Here is a 25,366-nt window from a genome sequence, read left to right as displayed (position 1 = left end):
TATCTTGGTCTTCTCCAAGAATAAGAAGGACCATGCCAAACATTTGCGATTGGTGCTCGACAAGCTCAGAGAGTATAAGTTCTATGCAAAATTCTCCAAGTGTGAGTTTTGGCTTGATGAAGTTCTTTACCTTGGTCATATAGTCTCCGCCAAGGGCATCGCTGTTAATCCCGAGAAGGTGTCTGCAGTTGTGAATTGGGAACCTCCTCAGAATGTCAAGCAGCTCCGCAGATTCCTTGGACTTGCAAGCTATTGCCGAAGATCCGTTGAGAATTTCTCTAAGATTGCAAAGCCTCTTTCCAACCTCCTCCAGAAGCATGTCAAGTATGACTGGACTCCTGAGTGTGACGTTGCTTTCAACACTCTCAAAGAGAAGCTAGTTTCAGCTCCTGTCTTAACTCCTCCTGATGAATCCAAACCATTCGAAGTTTTCTGTGATGCCTCTCTGCAAGGTCTCGGTGCTGTGTTAATGCAAGAGAAGAAAGTTGTGGCCTATACCTCTCGTCAGTTGAAGCCCAAGAAAGGAACTACCCCACTCACGATCTTGAGTTGGCGGCAGTTGTCCATGCATTAATAACATGGAGATACCCCTTGTTGGGAAGGAAAGTGGACATTTTCACCGATCACAAGAGCCTCAAGTATATCTTTACTCAACCCAACCTCAACCTCAAGCAAACTCGTTGGGTCGAAATGATTCAAGAGTACAATCCAAGTATTGAATATACTCCAGGCAAGGCAAATGTGATTGCAGATGCTTTGAGAAGAAAGGCTTACTGCAACAGCTTAATTCTCAAGCCCTTCCAACCTGATCTTTGTGAAGCTTTCCGCAAACTCAACCTCCAAGTTGTTCCTCAAGGTTTTCTTGCCAACCTTTAAGTCACTCCAACTTTGGAAGATCAAATTCCTGAGGCACAACTTCTTGACACCATGGTGAAGAGAGTGAAACATGGTATTGCCAAGGGCCTACCCAAATACAAGTGCTATCGCGTTGATGGCAGAGACACCTTATTCTTCGAGGACCGGATTGTGGTTCCTAAAGGTGATCTAAGGAAGGTCATAATGAACAAAGCACACAATTCTCTTCTTTCCATTCATCCTGGAAGTACGAAGATGTACCATGACCTCAAACAGTCATATTGGTGGACTCGAATGAAGCGAGAAATTGCTCAATTCATGAATGAATGTGATGTCTGCCGAAGGGTGAAAGTAGAACACCAACGACCAGCTGATCTCCTCCAACCTCTTGCTATTCCAGAATGGAAGTTTGATCATATCGAAATGGACTTCGTTACTGGATTTCCCAAGCCAAGCGTGGGAATGATGCTATCTTCGTTGTTATTGACAAGCTTACAAAAGTGGATCATTTCCTTCTAATCAAAGAATCTATCACGGCAGCTCAGTTGGTAGAGCTATACACCTCCAGAATTGTCTCCTTACACGGTATTTAGCAATTGATCTCTTCAGACCGTGGAAGCATTTTCACCTCTATGTTCTGGGACTCCTTCCAGAAGGCCATGGGCACCAACATTCGCTTCAGCACAGCTTTCCATCCTCAAACAAGTGGCAATCCTCAAACAAGTGGCCAAGTCGAGCGAGTCAATCAAATCCTTGAAGATATGCTCAGGGCTTGTGTCATTTCCTTTGGTATGAAGTGGGAAGATTGTCTCCCATATGCCGAGTTCTCCTAAAGCAACAGCTTCCAAGCGAGTTCGGGCAAGGCCCCATTTGAACTTCTCTATGGCAGGAAGTGTCGTACTCCTCTCAATTGGTCCGAGACAGGTGAACGCCAACTTCTTGGCAACGACTTGATCGCAGAAGCCGAAGAAAATGTGCAAAGTCATTCGTAAGAATCTCAAAGCCGCGCAATCGCGCCAGAAGAGCTATTATGATGACAAGCACTGTGACTTGGCTTTCGAGATCGGAGACCATGTCTACCTCCGCGTCTCTCCAATGAAAGGCACTCATCGCTTCGGTATCAAAGGGAAGCTTGCCCCTAGATATGTGGGTCCTTTCAAGATCATTGGCAAAAGAGGCGACCTCGCCTATCAACTTGAGCTTCCGTCCAACTTCGCAAAAGTGCACGATGTGTTTCACGTGTCACAGCTTCGCAAATGCTTCAAGATGCCTGAGCGCACTATCAACTTCGAAGAGATCAATCTCCAAGAAGATCTGTCTTACCATGAGCATCCCGTTGCAATTCTTCAAGACACCGAGCGCAAGACTCGCAACAAGTCAATCAAATTCCTGAAAGTGAAGTGGTCACACCATTCCGACCGAGAAGCCACCTGGGAGCGCGAGGATCACCTCCGTTCCGAATATCCGGAGTTCTTTTAGTCCTAGATCTCGGGACGAGATCCTCTTGTAGTGGTGGAGTGTTGTAACACCCCGGATGTAAACTTCCATATTTGACAATGTATCCAACCTTGTTCTTCATCCAATTCCATTTGGGTTCAATCCTTTTTGGCCTCTTTTGTTTTGTTTGTTGGTTTGTACTTATTGCATTGTCTTGTCTTTACTTGTCATCTTCTTATGCACTTGCCATCTTATGTTGCATCATGGCGTCATCTTAGTGTTGCATTTGTGCTTCTTGTCATGTTGCATTTCATCATCCTCTTCATGTGCATTGTGTGTTTCATGCATGTTATATTGTTGCTTGATCCATGTGTGATCCATACATGACCACCTCCATGCATCACCACCTCTCCTCCTCTTTTCTTTATTTTTGGACGTGCCATCTTGCCCTCCTCCATAAATTTTCATCTTCTCCCTATAAATCTTGCTACATGTCTAGAACCTCTCTGCCAAATTTCACCGCAATTGGAGTTGATTTGGTTAGGTTCAAAAATGCCTCAAGTTTGAATTTTATTCAAACTTGTTTTATTTTTCTACCTCTAAAAAAAGTCCAAATCAATTTATGCAAATTCATCTTAAATCCAGGGTCATGAGGATATTTTCATATCTCTCACAAACCCCTCCAATCCTTCTGTGCTTTTCGTCCTTTTATTTCTGTTTGAAGAAATAGAAAAGAGCCAGAGGGAGAGAGAGAGAGCAGCAACCCAGGTTAGCAGCCCATGAACCAGCGCCTGCAGCCCAACTCACGCGGCAGTAGCAGCCCATCGTGACCCGCTAGCGATAGTGCCTTCGTCCTCTTGTACGGCAGCGCATCGGCCATGTCCACGTCGACAAACCCTTTGATTTGATGGACATCCGGCGTCCCTAGCCCCTATATATCATGTCACCGGTGCCCGAGGGTTACTACTCGACCGATCCCCCTCCTCTCCTTCCCTCGCCGCCGCCAAGTAAGGCTAGCCACGCCACGCCGTCGCCCTGCCCACCATGCTCCGGCCGAGCTCGAGCTCGGGGTAGTCTCTCCTACCACGTCCAACCTCTCCTGCTACCGTGGGAGGGTTCGCCGAGTACCTCTATGTCTCCTACCACGACGCACGCGACGCCACGGCCCCTGGATTGACCTCCTCGACCCATCTTCTTCCTCTTCTTCACAGACATCAAGTGCACCAAAGTTCTTCGTCTCGCGCCATCGATCTACCGCATCCCCGGCCGTATATTCTTGCCATAGGTATATTAGGTATACCCAACTCACTCCCTGCTCTTTATTGTCGCCAAACGATCCCCGTAGGATTTGCTAGGGTCGTGCCTTCGTCGTGTTCTCAGTGCTCCGGCAAAGTCTGCATTTTTTCTTGTTGTTTTGAAGATGTTGTTGGTCGTAGCATGCCTGTGTGTCCTCGCTCTGGATCCCCTCTGTCGCGCTCGGGCCACACGTTCGCGTCTTGCGCGCACCCTTCAAGCCTCCCGCAGCTCCGATGAGCTCCTCTGCCGCTCGCTACGCCCGACACTTTCTCTGTTCCGCTCGTACCCGAGCACACGCGCACGCGCGACACCACGAGCAGCAGCCACGTGCTCCCGCACTCTCACTACAATCCCGCACGCCCGCCGGTGCTCTGCAGCTGCAGATGTCGCCGCCTTTGCTTGTCGTCAATGCCAGAACTTTGCTGCGCGCCCATGGTGATTTCCAGGACCGGGCCTCTCTCTGTTCAAAGGGAGACGCGCCCCTACATGTTCACAAACGGCCTCGTAGCCCACTGGTTTCTCCCGCGCACTCTGATGCAGGAGGTCGCGGGTTAGAATCCCAGGCACGCTACCTTTTGGCTTTTATTTTCTTTCGTGACGCTGACAGGTAGACCCCTTTGGTTAGTCACACACGCACATAGGCACACTGGCCATCCCCCAATAAGCCCCTGTTTTCCTTTTTCTTTTACACCCCAGCGAATTTCCATTTTCTAGAAAGATGCCATTTCCATTTCAGGCAAGTCCATTTCTGGACGTTTCCAAATAAGGAAAATGCCATTTCTGTCATATTCCATTTAGGGCAGTTTTTAACTTATTGCACTTGTGTTGAATTTTCTACAACAACCCCAACATATTATATATGTTTTTGGGGTAGAAAAATCCCACCAATCCAGTAGTGGCATTGTTTTTTGAATTTGAGCAAGTTCATGAACATGTCATGTTACATCATGATGTTGTCTTGTCATTATTGTGTGGTTTAATTCAGGCATGCTCTGAGGTGATTTTGCACATGGATAGCTTCATTTTCATGCCTACTCCTTGCTAGATTTATTTCATGCCATGATATGCTATGTAGTGAGTTAATCAAGCTTGTTAACATGTCAACATGAATCTATTTTGCCATGTCCTGAAATTTCACTGTCTGAATCTGTTTATAAAACTTGCTATGTTTGCATGGGTGTATTCATATTTTCTGTGCCCTTTTGGCTCATGTTCAGTAAGGGAGTTTTGTTACGTGCATTTAGTAGAAGCATTCCATGCCTTTGTTTGCTATGTTATATTCCTGTAGCATGTTGTTTGCTAGTTCTAAACATTGCTACCTGGTGTTGTTTATGCCATGTTAGTATTTTCACCAAGTCTGTGAAGCTGATATCTTTTGCACTTTTTCCATGCTTGTTTGAACCTGTTCTATTGAGTCATAGCAGTAGCTCAGTGTTAATGTTATGTAGAGCTTCACACGTACTTCACTACCATTTATTTAGTTTTCATGTTTGGGTCCTGTAGCATACCTAAACCTTGCTTCTAAGTGGCCATGTTGCTGTTTTAAGCAGTTTGCATCATATCTTGTTTTGCTTGTCATTTGCAAACCGTGCATCCATTTCTGGTGATCCTTATATCGATTTCGACCGAAATCATCTCATCTTTCCAGCGGCATACTTAGTTTGCCAAGTTGATTCCTTGATCATCATTTCCCTTCCGGAGTTCTCATATGCATTGCACATCGTACCTTGCATCCCATGCCTCGTATTGCATCATGTTCCTTGCGCATTGCACCGTGATTGATTGTTGTTCCATTGCTTGTCTTCTTGCTTTGGGTAGATCCGGGAGACGAGTATGTGAACGAGGAACCTGTTGAGTACACTAACGAGGAGCAAGCTTTCGACAACTCTGAGAACTTTGCAGGCAAGATGACCATTACCCTCGATATCACTTCTATCTTTGCTTGCTTGTTGTTCCCTCTATCGCTATGTTTGCTCTACCCACCACGTGTTTATCATGCCTCCCATATTGCCATGTCAAGCCTCTAACCATCCTATCCTAGCAAACCGTTGTTTGGCTAAGTTACCGCTTTTGCTCAGCCCTTCTTATAGCGTTGCTAGTTGGAGGTGAAGATGAAGTTGGTTCCATGTTGGAACATGGATATTCTGGGATATCACAATATCTCTTATTTAATTAATGCATCTATATACTTGGTAAAGGGTGGAAGGCTCGGCCTTTTGCCTGGTGTTTTGTTTCACTCTTGCCGCCCTAGTTTCCGTCATACCGGTGTTATGTTCCTTGATTTTGCGTTCCTTACGCGGTTGGGGTTATGGGACCCCCTTGAAAGTTCGCCTTGAATAAAACTCCTCCAGCAAGGCCCAACCTTGGTTTTACATTTGCCTCACCTAAGCCTTTCCCTTGGGTCTTCGTGAGCCCGAGGGTCATCTTATTTAACTCCCCCGGGCCAGTGCTCCTCTGAGTGCTGGTCCAAACTAGAGCCCTTTGCGGCGCCACCTCGACGAAACTTGAGGCCTGGTTTTAGTTGTACGGATTGCTCATCCGTTGTGCCCTGAGAATGAGATATGTGCAGCTCCTATCGGGATTTGTCGGCACAGTCGGGTGGTCTTGCTGGTCTTGTTTTACCATTGTCGAAATGTCTTGTAACCGGGATTCCGAGTCTGATCAGGTCTTCCTGGGAGAAGGAATATCCTTCGTTGATCGTGAGAGCTTGTGATGGGCTAAGTTGGGACATCCCTGCAGGGTATTATCTTTCGAAAGCCGTGTCCGCGATTATGTGGCAGATGGGAATTTGTTAATGTCCGGTTGTAGAGAACTTGACAATTGACTTAATTAAAATGCATCAACCGCGTGTGTAACCGTGATGGTCTCTTTTCGGCGTAGCCCGAGAAGTGAACACGGTTTGGGTTATGTATGAACGTAAGTAGTTTCAGGATCACTTCTAGCTTCTCGACCGTTGCGTTGCTTCCCTTCTCGCTCTTATTTGCGTATGTTAGCCAGCATATATGCTTAGTGCTTGCTGGAGCTCCACCCCATTACCCCTTTCCGACACATAAGCTTAAATAGTCTTGATCTCGCGGGTTTTGAGATTGCTGAGTCCTGGTGACTCACAGATTCTACCAAAACAGTTGTAGGTGCCGATGATGCCAGTGCAGGTGATGCTACCAAACTCAAGTGGGAGTTCGACGAGGAACTTGGTCGTTACTATGTTTCATTTCCTGATGATTAGTAGTGGAGACCAGTTGGGATGATCGGGGATCTAGCATTTGGGGTTGTCTTCATTTATTTTGGTTCTGTAGTCGGACCTTGGTTGTATTCTGGATGATGTATGTTTAACTTGTTATTTGTGTGAAGTGGCGATTGTAAGCCAACTCTTTATCCCTTTCTTATTCAGTACATGGGATTGTGTGAAGATTACCCCTCTTGCGACAAAACCACCATGCGGTTATGCCTCTAAGTCGTGCCTCGACATGTGGGAGATATAGCCGCATCATGGGTGTTACAACGATGGCTATCGATGGCGCGGAAGAAGACTTTAGACGGCAGACGGCCGGGTCGGGGGATAAGTCATGTTGCTGGGGACGAGGCGCTCGTAGGAGCGGCAACGACAAGGTGGATGATGTCGCCGATGAAGCGAGAGGATGTGATGAAAGGATCCTGGTCCGGCGACGCGGATGAGAGACGTCCATCTCTTGCAGTGGACAACGGGGTAGGGGTAGCGGCTACGGCAAGGTGGAGGATGGGGTGGCAGACGGAGGAGGCTGGCCACAGTGGGGAGGTTGTTATGGCACCGACGGTGTATGAATGGGTTAATGGAGGGGGTGGTCTCAAACTTTGGGACGCACTTGTCTGAAATGTGGGAAAGTTATGGACGTATCCCCCATTTAAAATTTTGGACATCACGTCGGTTGGGGATAGGACGGTAATCTCGCATCTCCCAAATATTTGCTGGTAGCGATTTAGGGCGAGGAGAGGGTGTTTTGCCGCCCACAGTTGGCGGCCACGGTGTATGAACGGGGCTAACAGGTAGGGCGGTTGTGTCACGTCTGAGGGAAGTTACACATCTGCCCCTATTTAAAATATTTGCCTGCATCGATTTCGGACGAGGAGAGTTTGTTTTGCCGCCCAGCTTGTATGAATGGGGAAATGGAGGGAGAGACACATGTCTTTTGGAAGAGCTTGAATCAAATGTGTTTTGCCGCCCACGTTTGGCGCTCACCGTATTTGAATGGGCTCAGAGGCGGTTGTGTCATGTCTGATTGAAGTTACTAGTCTACCCCTATCGACAACAGTGTAAATCCGGGCGATTAGGATGTCAAGTGTCAGGGGTAGACTGTAATTTCCATCTCCCAAACACTTGCTTCGGGCATCCCACAAATCATAGTGGGTGTTTAGCCGCTTCGTTCAAAATTTGGGAGAATTAGCATTCACGTTTACCATGGGCCCTGGTAACTAAATTCAAATCCAATTTGTATTCAATATGAATATCCATACACAATTCTACGTGTTGTTATTTATTTCTTCAAAACCACAACAAAGATTTATTCCACCTTGATATATGATTATGATTTAGAAATGTTGTGATCTTTGAATTCCGTAGTTTGGATACACTTTGAGTCAAACATTTATTTCATCCAATACAATATGCTCAAACGAAAAACAGTTCACCTTATGTCAATCATACAAGTACTGAGGATTACCTCGCCTAAAAAATTTGGACCATTACAACATAGGGGGTCTTACAACATAATCCATTCAAAGACATGACACAACATGCAAGTATAATAATCTAATGACAATTTCAACTAGTATCTAAAGAAGAACTGGGATTATCCTGGGCTTCAGATAGCAGAAGCAGCAGGACCTCCCTCGTCTTCAAATGCAACATTCTTACTTCCTCCAATTTTTGGGTTGCTTGCATAATGCGTGCAGCTAATTGCATAATTTCTAGTTTCAAGATCAAGATTACCTCTTTCTGCCTCTAGTAGAGCCTCAAAAACTATAATATCTGTGCTCAGACTGCTCACCGGCGGTGTTGCCTCTGAACTGCTACCATCTGGTAACATGGATGGCGCACTGCTTCCACAAATAGATTCTGGGGTTGTACGTTGCGTCTTAGCGTGAACGGCATCCTGAAAGGTTTCCGCTGGACATAAGTAAGAGATAGTTATTACATGATCCAGGCAGTAAGCTTACATTGTAAACGACATATGAATTATTGCCGAGCATGGCAAGCTATATTTAAATGGTTCAAAGCAGCATCAGCCGAAAAGAAATTAAAATGGTAAGATGAAACTAGGGATGTAAGTGGCAAATAAACGACATCCGCCAGTCCCATCTAGTTAGTTTTGCTAGCTCCCTAGTTCATTTTCCTCAAAAAACAGAAACTCTTTTGAACTATCATACCACTAGTTAACTTTAATCGGGATTAAACGGGACCCAGTTGACATCCCTAGTTGAAAAGGAGTGTACCACCACCAAATTTAAGTTGCCAAGGCATCTAAGCAGTTGAAATAATCTGAGAAAGCACTTAACAGTGTGGCCTCATATAAACTACGAAGACAGTCTTGTGATGAAGTTCATGGGAAAAGTTAAGGACTCAAATGAACTAGGCATGCATTTCTTTACGATAGTAGAGTAGGCACTGCTGACACATTGGCCAACTCAGGTATAGCCTAACAAGTAACAAACAAGCATTCGAATCAAGCAATACAGCAAAGCAGACAACTGAACTATTTGCAATTCTGTAGGATTACAGGTTGAGGGCACAAGCCAAGAAAGCAGCCCACACCCACTACATTTCACATGTACTAAAACACACTGGCTTACCATATGTTGCTATGAAGCCTTGCTGCTGTTGCAATGTTCTTTGAAGATATCATCAGCATCCCGTGGTTGCAAATCTAGTTGTTGTAGTGTATTCTGCACCCTCTATTTAGGTAAAATTAATTTTAATCGCATGCATTGGTTCGAATTGATCACCAATGGTTCATCTAAACTAATGAAAGAAGGGTGTGTGCTTACACAACAATATATGTGCTTCACTTTACTTTTATGCTTGTTCGAGGTGCCAGCCACAAAAGAACAAATATTTTCCTTGATGGGGTTGGCAGCTCCATAATTAATAGAAGCATCAAATTAGACATGCAACTTGGGAAGATCAAGAACGCATAAAAAAGTAATAGACAGACGCTCGGAGCAGTGATGTAATAGCTAGCATCAGAAAATGTAGGGTAAAACGAACAAAAAGTAGCGGAACCACATGCTAGTTTGCTGTTGTGTAATTAAGCATAGAGAACATGAAGCAGTCTGATAGAACCAACAGGTGGCATCAGAACAACACCATTATCATAAATATAGCATGCAAGAAGTAAAATAGTAGGAAGTGATATCTAGGAAGTAGAGTAATACTTAGGACAAAACTAAAGCATTGTAACTCTATGTGCATTGGTTTGTAATTTAGCACATGTAACATGTTCACTGCCAGAAGTATGGCCCTACAGGTGCAAGTAGAATAACGTGTCTCATGAAAAATTGAATGATGCCCTGAAGAAATTCAAAGGTGCGGTGCTTATGCTAAGAAAGTGAACGTAGGCGCCGGCCGTTGGATAATAGTACCTGATTCTCGACGGCATATGGGTATCGTTGTCATACTTGATAGCTAAGGATCGAAGATGGTGCTCGTGTTGCGGTTGAGTTTGTGCTGGCTGTCGCAGTTGCTGAGGCAGCCTCGGTGCTTCAGTTGCGACGCCTGTCAACATACAAGAAAGCTCATCTGTGGTAAGTGAACAGTTCCACGATAAAGAAGAGAAAAACCGAAGGAGTACAAATCAAAATAACCTGATGAGGCTGCGGCATCAGTAAAGCGGGGCCGGTGGACTTGAATATGGCATCTGTGGAGCGGGTCTGGTGCAGTGGACGAAGGCATCGGCAAAGCACATTTGGCGCGGTGTACAGTGCTTTCGGTGAGGCAGATCTGTTGCGGCGGACGAAGGCTTGTATGAAGGGCCGGCGATGGGGTGGACGAGGGAGTCAGTGAAGGGCCTACACTGTGGTGGACGAGGGCGCCGGTTAAGCAGATCCGGTGCAGTGGACCATGATGGCGGTCAAGGATATCTGGAGCGGTGGACAAGCCAGTCATTGAAGCGGCTCCGGTGAAGTGGTGAGCTGGCAGTTGGGGGTTCCAAGGTGCGAAAGGTAGATCTGGCGGGGTGTGAGGTCCACCGCTGCGGCGGAGGACTAGATTCGGCGACTTGGCATTGTTGGGGAGTCGGGGAGGGGAAGGGGAGGGGCTCTAGGGAAGAATGTTGGGGGCAAAGAGGGGAAAACAATGGAGTTACCAAAGCAGCTCTTTTCCGTTCATGTGGCAGGGGTAAACAGGAATATCGCAGGCCTAAACTTTCGAGCGTGAGATATTTCGATGTGAGCGGTAAGTTTGAAAGCTTTTGGCGCCTGAAATTAAGTGTTCTGCCCTTGTACGGCCGACTATGATATCATGGCCGAGAATTTATTTGTTTTGCACGAAAAAAAGTGCAAGTTTCAAAAATCAATGTCTCCAACTCGAAACTTAGATTGTCCATTCAATTCAAATATGGATCATTGAGCTAGTGCAAGCAAATACCATCATACTGTCCAATTCAAATGAAATTCCAAATGTGTTTATCCTTAATATGATGACAAAAATGTGTATGTGTATGAATAAAGTGGATGATTATAAAGTTTGAACATGCCTGTATGTGTATATCTCTAGGTTTGATATATGAATTTGAAATCACGAAATCCCGTCTTAAAAAATGTACCTCCGTTTAAATGAATTACAAAAGCTAATGATGGAGTCGAATTCCAAAATTCCAATCTTAGGTTTGTAATTCTGGTACTTCAAGGTATATCACACATGTTCAAAAGTATCATTATCTCACAGTCCAAACTGTGAAATAAATTCATCAACCATGAGTGCACACACTATTGACCATATATATCTCAATTACACTAAAGTCCCTCAAATATAGACACCTCACTCTTTATCTGAAGCCATCCCCCCCCACACACACAACTCATTCTCTCCCCCGGACACGAACACACAAGCACATTAACACCCCCCCTCTCTTCTAAAGTCCGGACCCAAATATAGGTCTCTATCACTTTGTCTCTCGGGCATGCACACATCTCTTCCCCCACTCTCATTGATCTGAAAGAAGTGACAGAAGAAAGCTACGGGCATATACCCCTGCCCCGGGGGAACAGGTGCCACCTCAACAGCTATATTCTAAATCGTTAAGCCTCGCAACCCTTTCCTTTGTATCGGACCTTTCCATAGTAGATCCTTGAGTATAGAGAAAAAGGAATGGAGTTTCATTAGCTCTCTGCGCACATCCAGTACAATACCTTTGCGAGCCCCTACGGAAAGGGGTGCCGTGTTCTCTTTACAATGGGGGTGATCCTGGTTTCCAAAAGCTGCTGGTTGGTTGTATCTTAGGTCTCCCGGCATCTCTCTTTCCCAAGCACAAGCACTATATAGAGTGTATCTTTCCCATACACACAAAATGTCTCCCCCAACCGTCTATCTCCCTAGTTATGTGGTTCTCGCACACTCACCTCACACACCACCCCCACTGCAAACAAGCACACTTTGTCTCCGTGTGCACCACTCTCCTCTTTCCATCTCTCCCACATGCGGACCCGCCCTAGCTCCTTCCCTATATACATATATGTCGTAACTCTTTCCATTGATCCCTAATGTATCATCGTTCTATATCTCACATGTTGTTCTCTACACCATCTATTCTAGATCTCTCATGAAGTCTCTATCACACACACGATGACTCGCTTCCCTTGCGTCTCCGTACATAGGCCACTTTCGAACAACATCAACATTGTCTACCTATCTATACACCACTTCTACACACAAACGACCCGTCTCTCTCCCCCTCTCTTCCTCTCTCTCCCTTGCTAGCTCTCTCTCTCTCCCGCTCTCACACCCCTCTCCCACACACACTCGATGTCTCTTCCAAATAGTTTGCTCCCCGCCCACACCCATGCTATCCCGCTATTACACATGCCTTTGTCTCTCTTTGACACACATGTCACACCATTCCCCCTTCCCTATACTAGGTTTACATCATTAGTGGTCTCTCTTCTCCACATACACACACTCCCTCTCACACACACACACAAACACACACAGACACGCACAAACACCTATCTATCTGGATCCTTCTTTTAAGACACACACCCTTGCATATTCTCTCCAACTCTAGGTATGTATATACCCCCCTCTCTCTACCTCAGATGCACACCAAAATTCTCCATCTCTCTAACTCACACATCTCTCCCCATGTCCGCATGTGTATCTCACACTCACTCTCTGATATGCCTATGTGTCTCCATGTTACACAACAAAGCCCCATGCGAATGTCTCTCTCTATCCTCCACACACAGAGACACAAAAATCTCTTATCATTGCCTCAGTCTCTACACATATCACACACGCATGCTCTCTCTCTCTCTCTCTCTCTCTCTCTCTCGCACACACGCTCAACAAATGTTTTCCCGTGAATAACTTATCGTCTATTCATCAACAGTCGTGGCAGAATGGCGAACATGAGACGTGAAAAAGAATAAATCTACACGTGCGTAGACCACCTAGTATGACTACTAGGACTAGAGCAAGCCGAAAGTGTGCCGCCGTCACCCCCTCCTTATCGGCGACGGGAAAACCTTTGTTTTACATAGTCGAGAAGTCATTGTGCTAAGGCCCCACATGCTGAGCCGCTGAATAGAATGTAGATCCAAGTATACAGAAACAAGTATCGATAATACGTTTGTATCTCCATACTTATATTTCTTCTCTTATAAAAACCGAGTTGGTGATGATGGTACATACGCCTGCCATCTTGCAATATAGACCGTCCGATCAATATCTGATGGATAGAAATTAAACTAAAAGATACCCGCACCTCCCTCCACATTTGCAGACAAGGCCTTCCCTCATTCATCCTTATCTCCAACAACCTCATTGTTGAGCAATTAAAAAAGGAAGCCTCTGGAACAAACTGGCATGGTGGTCGCTGCCGACGTCGTCCATCCCCATGCCTCCGCTCGGTCCGACCACCAATCACCACCACGCCCCACTCCTCCTCACCTTATCTCTCCTCTTTCTCGAGAAATCATTAGTTTTTACACATGGGATTACTCTCGCATGGGTCAATCACAACAGGTGTTTTATGAAAAAAAAATGCATCTTGATGTTCCGTGCAATGCACGGACATCTTGCTAGTACTCCTACGCAAGACTTAGTTGGTGATTATGGTGTGTCTGCCATCTGTCATTTCTGACCATTAGATCTACATCTAACGACTGTGCGGTAAGTTGTTGCCTTTTCTCAACAACATCCCACTTCTCTACCAATTTGCAAAAGAAACCCTTAATTAGTATCTTAAAACCAACCATACCCCTCCCTCACCTCACCAAAACAGCCCAAGGAATATATTCTGAATGAAACATAATATATCTCTAGTGATATATGTATATCAAACTTAGAGTGTTCTCTATCAAGTTTGTGAATAAGTATTATTCTAATTATGATCTGTTGCAACGCACGTGAACATTGCCAGTATTTCCATCCATCCAAAAAATGCTAGTATTTCCATAGTTTCGAGTTTTCCATCAAGATATTAGTCACTCATGGTTGATATTTAGTTTGAATTACGTACACATAGGCACTATGTAACTAGGCGTGGTAATTGGCTTCCAAAGCTTAACTTTGACTCCTACTTACAGTATGTAGAGTATTTAACAAAAAACTACCACTTTCAACCAGCCCTAGGAAGAAACTATTGTACAAAAAATAGCAAAAACATACCCAAAATTTCTTAAGCCGCGCCAAAAAAATACTACCTAGTGCCGATTAGGCTCGTTTAATCCCGTTGACGAGGCAGCTTAAACCAACACATTTTGTTTGACCGTTCACACGGGGGACCCACATCTGACCTTCTATCATGTTCTTCCTCCTCCAATCATTATTTTTCCTAAACATTAATTCTAACAGTACTGATGCGTGTTCGTCGGTGGCGCCGGTGATGAGCGAGTTGGCCGCCGCTCCGCCGGATGGGCCAGAAGCCGCGCCGGCCTCCGCAAGGGTTGGCTGGCTGGCCCGAGCGTGACTCACACGCGAGCAAGCCGCCGCGCTGGCGTTCTCTCGATCCAGATGGCTGGCCTTAGCGTGGCGTGCGCGAGCAAGCCGCCGCACCGCCGTGCCAACCTAGCTAGCAAACCTTGCAGACAAGCAGCTGGATGCATCTAGCAGGGTGTGTTCTATCTTGGCTAGCTAGCGGCCGCGAGCGCCAGAAGGAGCTGGCATCCGGGCTGCCGGAAGATGGGCTCCGCACCGCCGGCGGTTTTGACCTCGCCTTCTGCCGGCGGCGGTAGTTGCGTCCCACAGCCGAGTATGACTTGGTGGACGGGCCGTTGTAGGAGGTCCCTTGCGGATTTAAGTCCAGACTGACATGTAGGTCCCACAAATCATAATGCCTAACTTGCCGGTCGAATAGAAGGCGTTGACTTAAGGGGCGACATGGGTTGAAACGTTCCTATAATGGCACTTTGTAGAGTAGTCGTTTCTTGGTACGGCTGGTTGGTAAGTGGTAGTAGTTTCTTGGCATTATTAGTGCTTTCTAGTATGGAACAATATACTAGCGACAAAAGGCAATTCTAGGTTGCGTTGTACTATAATGAGTACTACTAGTGGTCGCGGGAGTGTATAGCTCGTTCTGTGGGTTCGATCCCGGCCGAACGCACGGCGGCCTTTTTTTTTAATAGTGACCTTACTGCGAGCCAACATTGTACACTGGTAGTTTGAGTTTTGAAGTCAAACGGATGTGTCGCACCATAATCTGGGTGCACTGGATAGCCCAGCCACCTGAACGAGTTTTCCCTCCCATCATCTCGTGGCTTGCATACTAGAGTAGTAGTCCTATATATCAATTCACACCATGCAAAGTTTCTCGCCTGCGTGCTCGCCCTAGCCGCACACCTCGCTTGCAGCTTCCTCATAAGCTAACATATTTAAACTAGCGCCTCCAAATTAAGCCCGAGGAGCCGGAAAAGCCTGGTGCGGCATTGGGAACTGTGCAATATGGCTCTGTGCGTAAAGTGCTAGTACTCTAATACTCTGTAGCTTCTGGCGATGCACGCATGGACTTCACTCCATTATCGGCTCTATAAAAGAAATTCCTCTTGACGTGATTTTTTTGTTTTGAAATTGAGGCAAAAGCTTGGCCTCATCTCATTCATAAAGAAGGAACTACTAACAATGTTCGACGAGATCCATTACACCTCCACAAATGGAAGTGAAAAGCCTAGTCTCGTTGTATCAAAGAACTCAAATTTTCTGCCCCCGCAGTAACCGTCACTGATAAACAGGTTGCTAGTGTGTGCGTGAGAGGAGCGGCTGAGTAGGCCAGCTACGCGCTTAAATAGAGCACGGAGAGTACCCACTATGCATGTGTACTTTCCCTACATTGATAGTCTATGTCAGCACAAAATTAATTTGGAGCACGATGCTAAACAAGTTGTTGATCATCAACGACGGTTGAATCCTAAGATGAAAGAAGTGGTAAGAAATGAAATACTAAAGCTTCTGGAGGCAGGTATAATTTATCCTATTGCTGATAGTAGATGGGTAAGTCCTGTTCACTACTGATAGTAGAAGGGAGGTATTATTGTTGTTCCTAATGATAAGAATGAATTGATCCCACAAAGATTTGTCACAGGTTATAGAATGGTAATCGATTTTAGCAAATTAAACAAAGGTACTAGAAAAGATCATTACCCTCTACCTTTTATTGATCAAATGCTAGAAAGATTATCCAAACATAGACATTTTTGCTTTCTAGATGGTTATTCTGGTTTTTCTCAAATACCTGTATCAAAAGATGATTAGGAAAAGACCACTTTTACTTGCCCTTTTGGTACCTTCACTTATAGACGTATGCCTTTTGGTTTATGCAATGCACCTGCTACCTTTCAAAGATGTATGACTGCTATATTCTCTGATTTTTGTGAAAAGATTGCTGAGGTTTTCATGGATGATTTCTACCTTTACGGAACTTCTTTTGATGATTGCTTAAGCAACCTTGATCCAGTTTTGCAGAGATGTGAAGAAACTAATCTTGTCTTGAATTTGGAGAAGTGCCACTTTATGGTTAATGAAGGCATTGGGGCATAAAATTTCTGAAAGAGGTATTGAAGTTGATAAAGCTAAAGTACATGCTATTGAAAAGATGTCGTGTCCTAAAGATATCAAAGGTATAAGAAGTATCCTTGGTCATGCTAGTTTCTATAGGAGGTTTATTAAAGACTTCTCTAAAATTTCTACGACTCTCACTAATGTCTTGCAAAAGGATGTTCCTTTTTTTTATGATGGTTGTGTAGAAGCATTTGAAATACTTAATAAAGCCTTGATTTCTGCTCCTATTGTCCAGCCAACTGATTGGAATTTACCCAATTATGTGTGATGCTGTTGGTACTGTTCTAGGGCAAATAGTTGATAAGAAATTGAATGTTATTCATTATGCTAGTAAAACTCTAGACAGTGCCCAGAGAAATTATGCTACTACTGAAAAAGAATTTTTAGCGGTTGTATTGCAATCATCTCCGTAAGACTCTAAGTGGCACTTGGAGATAGAACTGTATTGCAATTCATTTTTTACCTACTCTCTTCAAGGATGCTCGTAAGTTTGTATTGTCTTGTGATGAATGCAAGAGAATTGGCAATATTAGTAGACGTCAGCAAATGCCTATGAATTATTCACTTGTTATTAAACAATTTGATGTTTGGGGCTTTGATTATATTGGACCTTTTTCTTCCTCTAATGGGTATACACATATTTTATTTGCTGTTGATTACGTTACTAAGTGGGTAGAAGCTATTCCAACTAGTAATGTTGATCATAACACTTCTATTAAGATGCTTAAAGAAGTTATTTTTCCGAGGTTTGGAGTCCCTAGATATTTGATGACTGATGGTGGTTCACATTTTATTCATGGTGCTTTCCGTAAAATGCTTGCTAAATATGATGTCAACTATAGAATTGCATCTCCATATCATCCTCAGTCTAGTGGTCAAGTAATATTGAGCAATAGAGAGATTAAATCGATTTTGCAAAAGAATGTTAATAGATCTAGGAAGAATTGGTCTAAGAAACTTGATGATGCATTATGGGCTTATAGAACTGCTTATAAAATTCCTATGGGCATGTCTCCGTATAAAATGGTTTATGGAAAAGCATGTCACTTACCTCTCGAACTAGAACATAAGGAATATTGGGCAATTAAAAAGCTCAATTATGATTTCAAACTTGCTGGTGAGAAGAGGCTATTTCACATTAGCTCGCTCAATGAATAGAGGACCCAAGCCTGCGAGAATGCCAAGTTGTTTAAAGAAAAGGTTAAAAGAGGGCATGATAAGAGGATACAAAAGCGTGCATTTGATGTAGGTGATCTTGTTTTGCTATACAACTGTCGTTTAAGATTTTGATGCAATTCTATGGTTGACATTATCGAGGAGGTCTGTCATTCCGGTGCCATCAAAATCAACAACACCGAAGGTTCAAATCCAAAGGTGGTAAACGGTCAAAGAATAAAACATTATATCTCAGGTAATCCCATAAATGTTGAGACCAATATAATTGACACCGTAACACCGGAGGAGTACATAAGTGACACTTTCCAGAACGTTTCAGACTCCGAAAAAGAATAGGTATGTGGTACGGTAAGTAAACCGACTCCAAAACATTTCCAATAGCATTTTTTCTCCGTTTTGGAATATTTAAAAAATTAGGAAAATTAAAAGTAGTCTGAAGAGCGCACGAGGCATCCATAAGGGTGGAGGGCGCGCCCCCTGCCTTGTGGCCTCCTCGTGTGCCCTCCGGACTCTGTTTTCTTGCACAATACTTCTTTTGGTCTGTAGAACTTCATTATATAATCTCCCGAAGGTTTTGACCACCGTACCACGCTGTCGTGGGAAACCACAGCCACCTATGGGACCAAGAGTCCCTTGCTGGTTCAGCGGGGGGATGGCACGTTGCACAAAGAGCATAGGAGCGTGGGACAACAAAACAGAGATCATACAGGCCATTTTTACCCAGGTTCGGGCCGCCGTGTGGCGTAAAACCCTACTCCGGCTTTGGTGGATTGATGGTGGGAAAAGTGGTGATGAGCGTAACACGCTTGCCCGGCAGGGTTGATTTGAGTGAAGCGGCTACATGCGTATGAATATGCGTGGGGCTGGATTCGCCAACTAAGGGTCCAACCCTTTCTACGGTTGCCCTGGGCCTCCTTTTATAGACAAAGGGGTACCGCAATGGCAAATCAATCATTATGCACTGATTAGATAGCAAACAGTGCTATCATACCTAACTCTGCACGCTGACATAGCGCATTAAATGCGCCGCTCCACATCACATCGTAGATTGCCCCGGCAAGCCTTGTCGGGTTGTTTTGCCAGCTTCGCATCTGCTCGCTCGACACGTCATAGGACGGGTGTCATTTGGAGGCATTTTCTGTAGGAAGTGGCTGCCATGTGGCAAATAGCAGCCACTTAGTCACTTTGGAGCTTGACACCGCACTGATCGACGACGCGCGTCGTGCTGAGGTGGTGTGGTGAGGTGGTTCTGCCCCCGCGAGTCCCGGCAGGCCTGCTAGGACGACCTGGAGGCTCGCTTCCGAGGGTGACCCCGTCCTTGCCAGGCTCGCCAGCCCGGCAAGGGAGGTTTCTCCCTTGGCGGTACCTTGCTCCTCTGGCTTGTCTTGGCCTTCTTATGCTGCATGTTGGTCCTTCGAAGAGTTGATCCCTTGTACTCTACTCTGACCTTGGTGTTGTAATCTTGCTCCCGTGCCTGTGCATAGTCTGGGCAATAGACCCAGGATTTATCGCACCGACAGAAGCCCCCGGGCCTGTCCCAAACGGCGCTGCCGAGTGTTGTCGAGGTAGGCCCTAATAGGTGCACAGGCAGGGGCATGGAAGTGGCTGGCCCCTTGATATCTTCTTTGCTTCTTCATTAATCTTGATCCCGGGCCAGCTTCCGGTGTTCCCGCGCGTTGTGTGCGACGTTACGGAGAAACTCAGATCGTGGCCCATGGATTACCCACATCCTACGATCACGGGGCGGGAACTGCCATCCCACTTGCTCCCTGCTTCATGCGCACTCGCCACGTGTACTCCATGCACTGGGTAGGGTAGGTGGTGGATGCGGAGAGCGCGGGGGTGAGTGCCATGGCAGAAAATCAGGCGTCATCAGTTGGAGCAGAGGGTCGGCTTGATTCCCTGGGCTACCGAAGGAGCAGGGATGCCGTATTGGAGGAGCGGGGCGGCCGCTCTCTGAGCGAAACAACACAAGGACTAAGAGATTTGCGTATATAACCTTTGTCGGGAAGTTCCTATACTTGACGCATAATCTCCTTTGTCTCCTCTGGATTGCTACGGTATGGTGCACGGTTTGGCAGCGCAGCACCGGGAATTAAATCAATCTGATGCTCAATCCCTTGAATAGGCGGTAATCCCGGTGGCACGTCTTGTGGAAAGACGTCAGCAAACTCCTGCAAAATGTTAGTGGCGGTAAGAGGAAAAAAGTGATTCACGTCCTCAAGTTAAAATAATGCCTCTTTGCACACGAAAGCATAGCAAACAAATTTGCTGAAATCTAGATCATCAATATCAGTTTTGGTGGCAAGTAAACATCCACTTTTCAATTTAATTTAAGATGCAACACTAGATGATGGTTTATTATTAGGCTTCATTTGTTGCTCAAATTCTTTTGCCACAATATGATTTTCACTCTTATTTTGCTCCTGTTTTGCTTTACTAGCTCTATTAATATCATCTTTCAAAATGGAATCAGGAGACATAGGAAGCAAAGTAATACGTTTATCCTTATGAACAAGAGTATATTGATTGTTTCCACCATGGTGTACAAATTTTTTATCGAATTTCCATGGTCTACCAATTAATAAGGAACATGCTTGCATGGATACCACATCACAATCAGCATAATCAGCATATGTAGCGATACTAAAATGCACACGAACAGTACGTGTTACCTTAACCTTGTCGCTATTGTTGAACCACTGGATGTGGTAAGGATGCAGATGGGGTCTTGTCATCAGAGACAGCTTCTCCACCATCTCCATGGTAGCCAAGTTGTTGCAACTCCCTCCATCAATTATGACGCGGACCAAACGTTCCTTCACAACTCCCTTTGTATGAAACAAATTATGCCTCTGATTTTGCTCGGCTTGTGTTACATGCACACTCAAAACACGTTGAGCAACTAAACTTTCATACCTGTCAGCATCTTTAGCATCCATGTATTGCGTCTCATGTTCAGAATAATCTTCAACATGTTCTTCACTTGAAATAAGAGCCAAAGTCTCCACATCATAGTCACTAGCGAACTCAAACCCACCATCCTCAGTAACAATCATCACATGTGGAGATGGACATTTGCTCGCATAGTGACCTCCACCCTTGCAATGACGGCATATAACCTAATGTGTTTGGCTTGTTGATGCCACGGATGAAGAAGAGCTCTGTGCGGGACCAGAAGGTGTGCTTCTGGCAGATGGTGGTGGTGGTGCCTCTTTTCTTGTATCTCGGTTGGAATTGGCGGCTGAAGTCAGTGGTGCTGCAGTAGGACGTGTGGAAGTAGAGGATGTACATGGTGTCCATGATGAAGATCGACATGCAGAAAAATTAGTTCGCGCCAATGCATGTCGATCCTGCACTTCACGTTCAGCTTTGCAAGCAAGATGGAATAAACGAGCGATATGATTGTACTCCTTATACTCTATAATGGTCTGAATCTCTTTATTTAATCCACCCATAAAACATGCAAGCATAGCTTTGTTATCCTCAACGATACCACATCTAATCATGCCAGTTTGTAATTCCTCATAATATTCTTCTACGGAATTTTTTCCTTATCTTAAACGCTGCAATTTTTGAAGTAATTCATGTTGATAATATGGTGGAACCCAACGAGTACACATAGCAGTTTTCAAAGTAGCCTTAGTAGGGCTACTATCATAATATAATCTACAATGTTCATACCACCAAACAGAAGCAAAACTAGTGAATTCACAAACAGCAGCAGCAACACGTCTATCCTCAGGATATTGTAAGCATGTGAAACGCTGTTCAGTTTCTAACTCCCAAGTAAGATATACATCAGGAATGTATCTACCTTGAAACGGTGGAATATTCAATTTTAGTTTAGGAATATGGTCATAATCACGTACCGGAGGTGCTGCTGCAGCCCTACCATTGCGATTATATACATGAGGTTGACCTCATGCTGGTGGTGCTGGTGGTTGCACGTAGTTTTGATTTTGATCAACCTCGTCCTCGTAATACTCCTCCACCTCTGCAGTAGCAGCAGGAGCTATAGAAGGATCAGTAGCAGTAGCAGCGGCACTAGAAGTTTGTCCTGGCTGAAGAGGAACAGGCTGCGCTCGCCCTGCTAGATCACGACATGGAGGTGGTTGCAGTTGTTGTTGCAATGGTGCAGCAGACGCGGGTGGTGGTTGTGGTAGACGCGCGAGTACTTCATCGAAGTTGGCGTCCAACTTGGTGTCAATTGTCTTCTCAATATCATCAATCCTCTCCAGGGCCTTTCCAAAGCTGGCCATCACGTCTTCCACCTGTTGACCCAACATTTGCTGAATTTATCATGAAGCTCCTTCTTCCTCATGTTCTCCCTGTCAATCTCGTCGGCTTGTGGTCCTGCCATGGATAGCAGGGATAGAAACACATAAGATTATGATCCTACCGACTACTAGAAAGTGGTGGTGGTGGTGTGTCACAAATCCGTCAAGCAAATCTCAAATTCTTACAATTTTTACCCAGCAGCAGGTGGTGATCGGCAACCGTTGTAGTCAAAACTCTCAAAGCTTGGACAGAGCAATTGCCAGGTGGTGCCAAACACATGATGTAGATGTATGTGGAGCTGGGATGCTTACGATATGGTAGCAAAAGTGTCAACAATAATCAATTCAGAGATGCAAAGTTGAATAAACGCTCAACGACGGTACTGTGCTGGTTCTAGGCTAGACCGTGCTAGACACGCGAGCCTAGAACACTAACAAAATCACGGCGCTGCACAGAAACAAGGGAAAAGCACACTGCATTTTTTCGCTCTTTTTTGCACTTTTTTTTTTGCTGAAAATCACTATAAAGGCGAGTGTCTCAAAACTCTTCCCAAGTCAAAATAACAGAATGGGCACAAAAAAATTTTGACAATTTTTTTCGGAAATCAGGGCAGCGACGACCAAAAAGTGCGACAAAAAGTCACTATGGTGGCGAGTGTCTCAAAACGCTCCGTGGGACCTAAAAATAGGATAGGGAAAAAATATTTTTAGTCGCCGAAATTTAGGCCTAAATACTGCCCATGGGTCTCCAGACTTTTTTTTTAAAACCTACGCAAGCAAGGAAACACGAATCGGAAAATAGATGGATCTCGAAAACAAACCTAATATGAATAGAACTCGGATTGGTGGTGGTATATGGACTCGGATCGGTGGTGGTATATGGACTCGGAGTGGTCACTACTGCAGGATGCTACTAATGTGACACTACGATCAGAGGCCCTTAGTCGAAATTGTGTGCGATGCATTATTGCAAACGGGGATGCAAAAAAACCATCAAAAAAGATGCAAAACGTTTGTGATGGCGGCGACATCAAACACCGTGTGTGCAAACGAGCATACGGTTGATCCATACGAACTGTTTGCGATTAGACAGAACAACAGAAACGGGCAACCATATCAATGTGTGTGCGATATACGGCATACAGTTTGCTCCGATGAACTGTTTGCTATTAGAGAATGCAACAGAAATGGTTAGCCAGATCAAGGTGTGTGTGATATACGGCATACGGTTCACTCGGACGAACTGTTTTCGATTAGGGATCACAACAGAAACGGTTCAACTTAACAAGATGTGTGTGATATGTGGCAGACAATTCACATAGATGAACTGTTTGCGATGAGCCAAAAAAACACAAACGATTCGTGTAAATAAGATGTGTGTGATACGCGGCAAACAACCCACTTGGATGAACTGTTTGCGATGATAAAATATAACACAGACGGTTACTAGAGTTAATTCGTGTGTGATTCTGTGTGTACTAAAAACTTTGAAAATTCATACTAGTTGCTTGGGATGGCCAGGAGTATCGCACACGGTGCGTGTGCGAGCACTCGTGTGTGATGATTAGTAAGTTACACATATGTTTCCTTATGTTAACACGTGTCCGGTAACACGTGACACCGCATATGGTTGTCGGGTTGTGTGCTCAAGTCTTCCCGCGCTCCAGTGAAGGCTTCCCGCGCACCAGCCAAGCCTTCCCACGCTCCACAGGTGTGAATTGTAAAATCCCCAATCCCCTAGCCAGCTGCTAGCTATAAGTAACCACAGCAATTGCCGCTAGCGGCGACTCGCTACTGATCCACTTGCTAGCTAGTTACCCACACATACCGGCATATCCCCCAACAGCTGACGACAGAATGGAGTTGCGCGACGGGAACGGGTGCCGGAGATCATAGTTTAGGTTAATTAATTATACCTGCAGAGCCGGATGATTGCGGCACTGGAGGTATAATTAATTAATATAATCTAAGATCAAATAACTAAAGCTTCCCCAACATGGTCGTGCGCCGGCCCCAACCGCTAGCAGAGGGACGACGTGACCCGAGCGAGACTTGGCGCCTAAACGACGAGCAGAGCACGCAGAGGAACGCGGCCCAAGGGCGCCTAAACGGCGAGTAGAGCGCACGGAAGCATGCAAGTAGAGCACGCGGAGGCACGCGAGCTGAGAGCGTGGAGGCACGTGAGCAGAGCACATAGAGGCACGCAAGCAGAGTGCGCCACGGCCGCCTAAACAGTGAGAAAGCACATGCATAATTATTGCATATAGCAGATGAACATAGGCGGGAATAGCCGTCCAACAATATTATTTTCGATGACATGCATTAATATTTAGTTAAATCTAAGGTCAAAGTTTGGTACTACAAACTATGTAGGGGGCCAATAAAGAATAAACCACGGCAGAGGTAGTACCTATACGAACATAGACGCCCAGTATGAAAGGAAATGCGGGTCAAACCCTAGTTGAAAAGGGCAACAATGTCTAACTCCAGCTTACAAAAGGTACAAAAGCACGAGGATTAATTATTCATCAGGTTTACACATAACCCGGATTGAACAGGGCAATAACATCTAACTCAACCAAAGTTTTTGCAGTCACAATTGAATGGATCGGTCCGATCCATAAAATCAAGATCCCGGTACAAAAGATCTACTGGTCCATGATGATGACAAGTTGTTGTAAATATAAGCCGAGCATGATCAGAAGCCCTTAGGTCCACCTGAAACTTCTTTTTATGATGTTCCACATACAGTTCTGTGAGAAATTTCTTCTTGAAAAACTTAATCCTCACAGACAATAGCGCCCTCGCATTCAACATGAAGAATGTGACAAAGCTAGTGTTTGCACTGTTGGATGCATATCCTTCCAACGTTACTGTCTTCAAACGAATGTCATGAGATATGAGAAAATCCCGGTGCTTCTTGAACCATCGATTGGTTATACCTTTTTCTCCATGTGTTAGCGCCTAAATAGAGATGAAGATTGAAAACAGTTAATGTCTAAAAAAGATTATGTTGAAAGAGCGATAGTTGAATGATTAATTATAGTACATTATATATGGGCTTTCAATGTGCGTGAAA

Source organism: Aegilops tauschii, chromosome 1, assembly GCF_002575655.3.
Source record: "Aegilops tauschii subsp. strangulata cultivar AL8/78 chromosome 1, Aet v6.0, whole genome shotgun sequence".
Classification (NCBI taxonomy): domain Eukaryota; kingdom Viridiplantae; phylum Streptophyta; class Magnoliopsida; order Poales; family Poaceae; genus Aegilops; species Aegilops tauschii.
The sequence above is the reverse complement of the archived record's forward strand: the minus strand, read 5'-3'. Positions refer to the sequence as shown.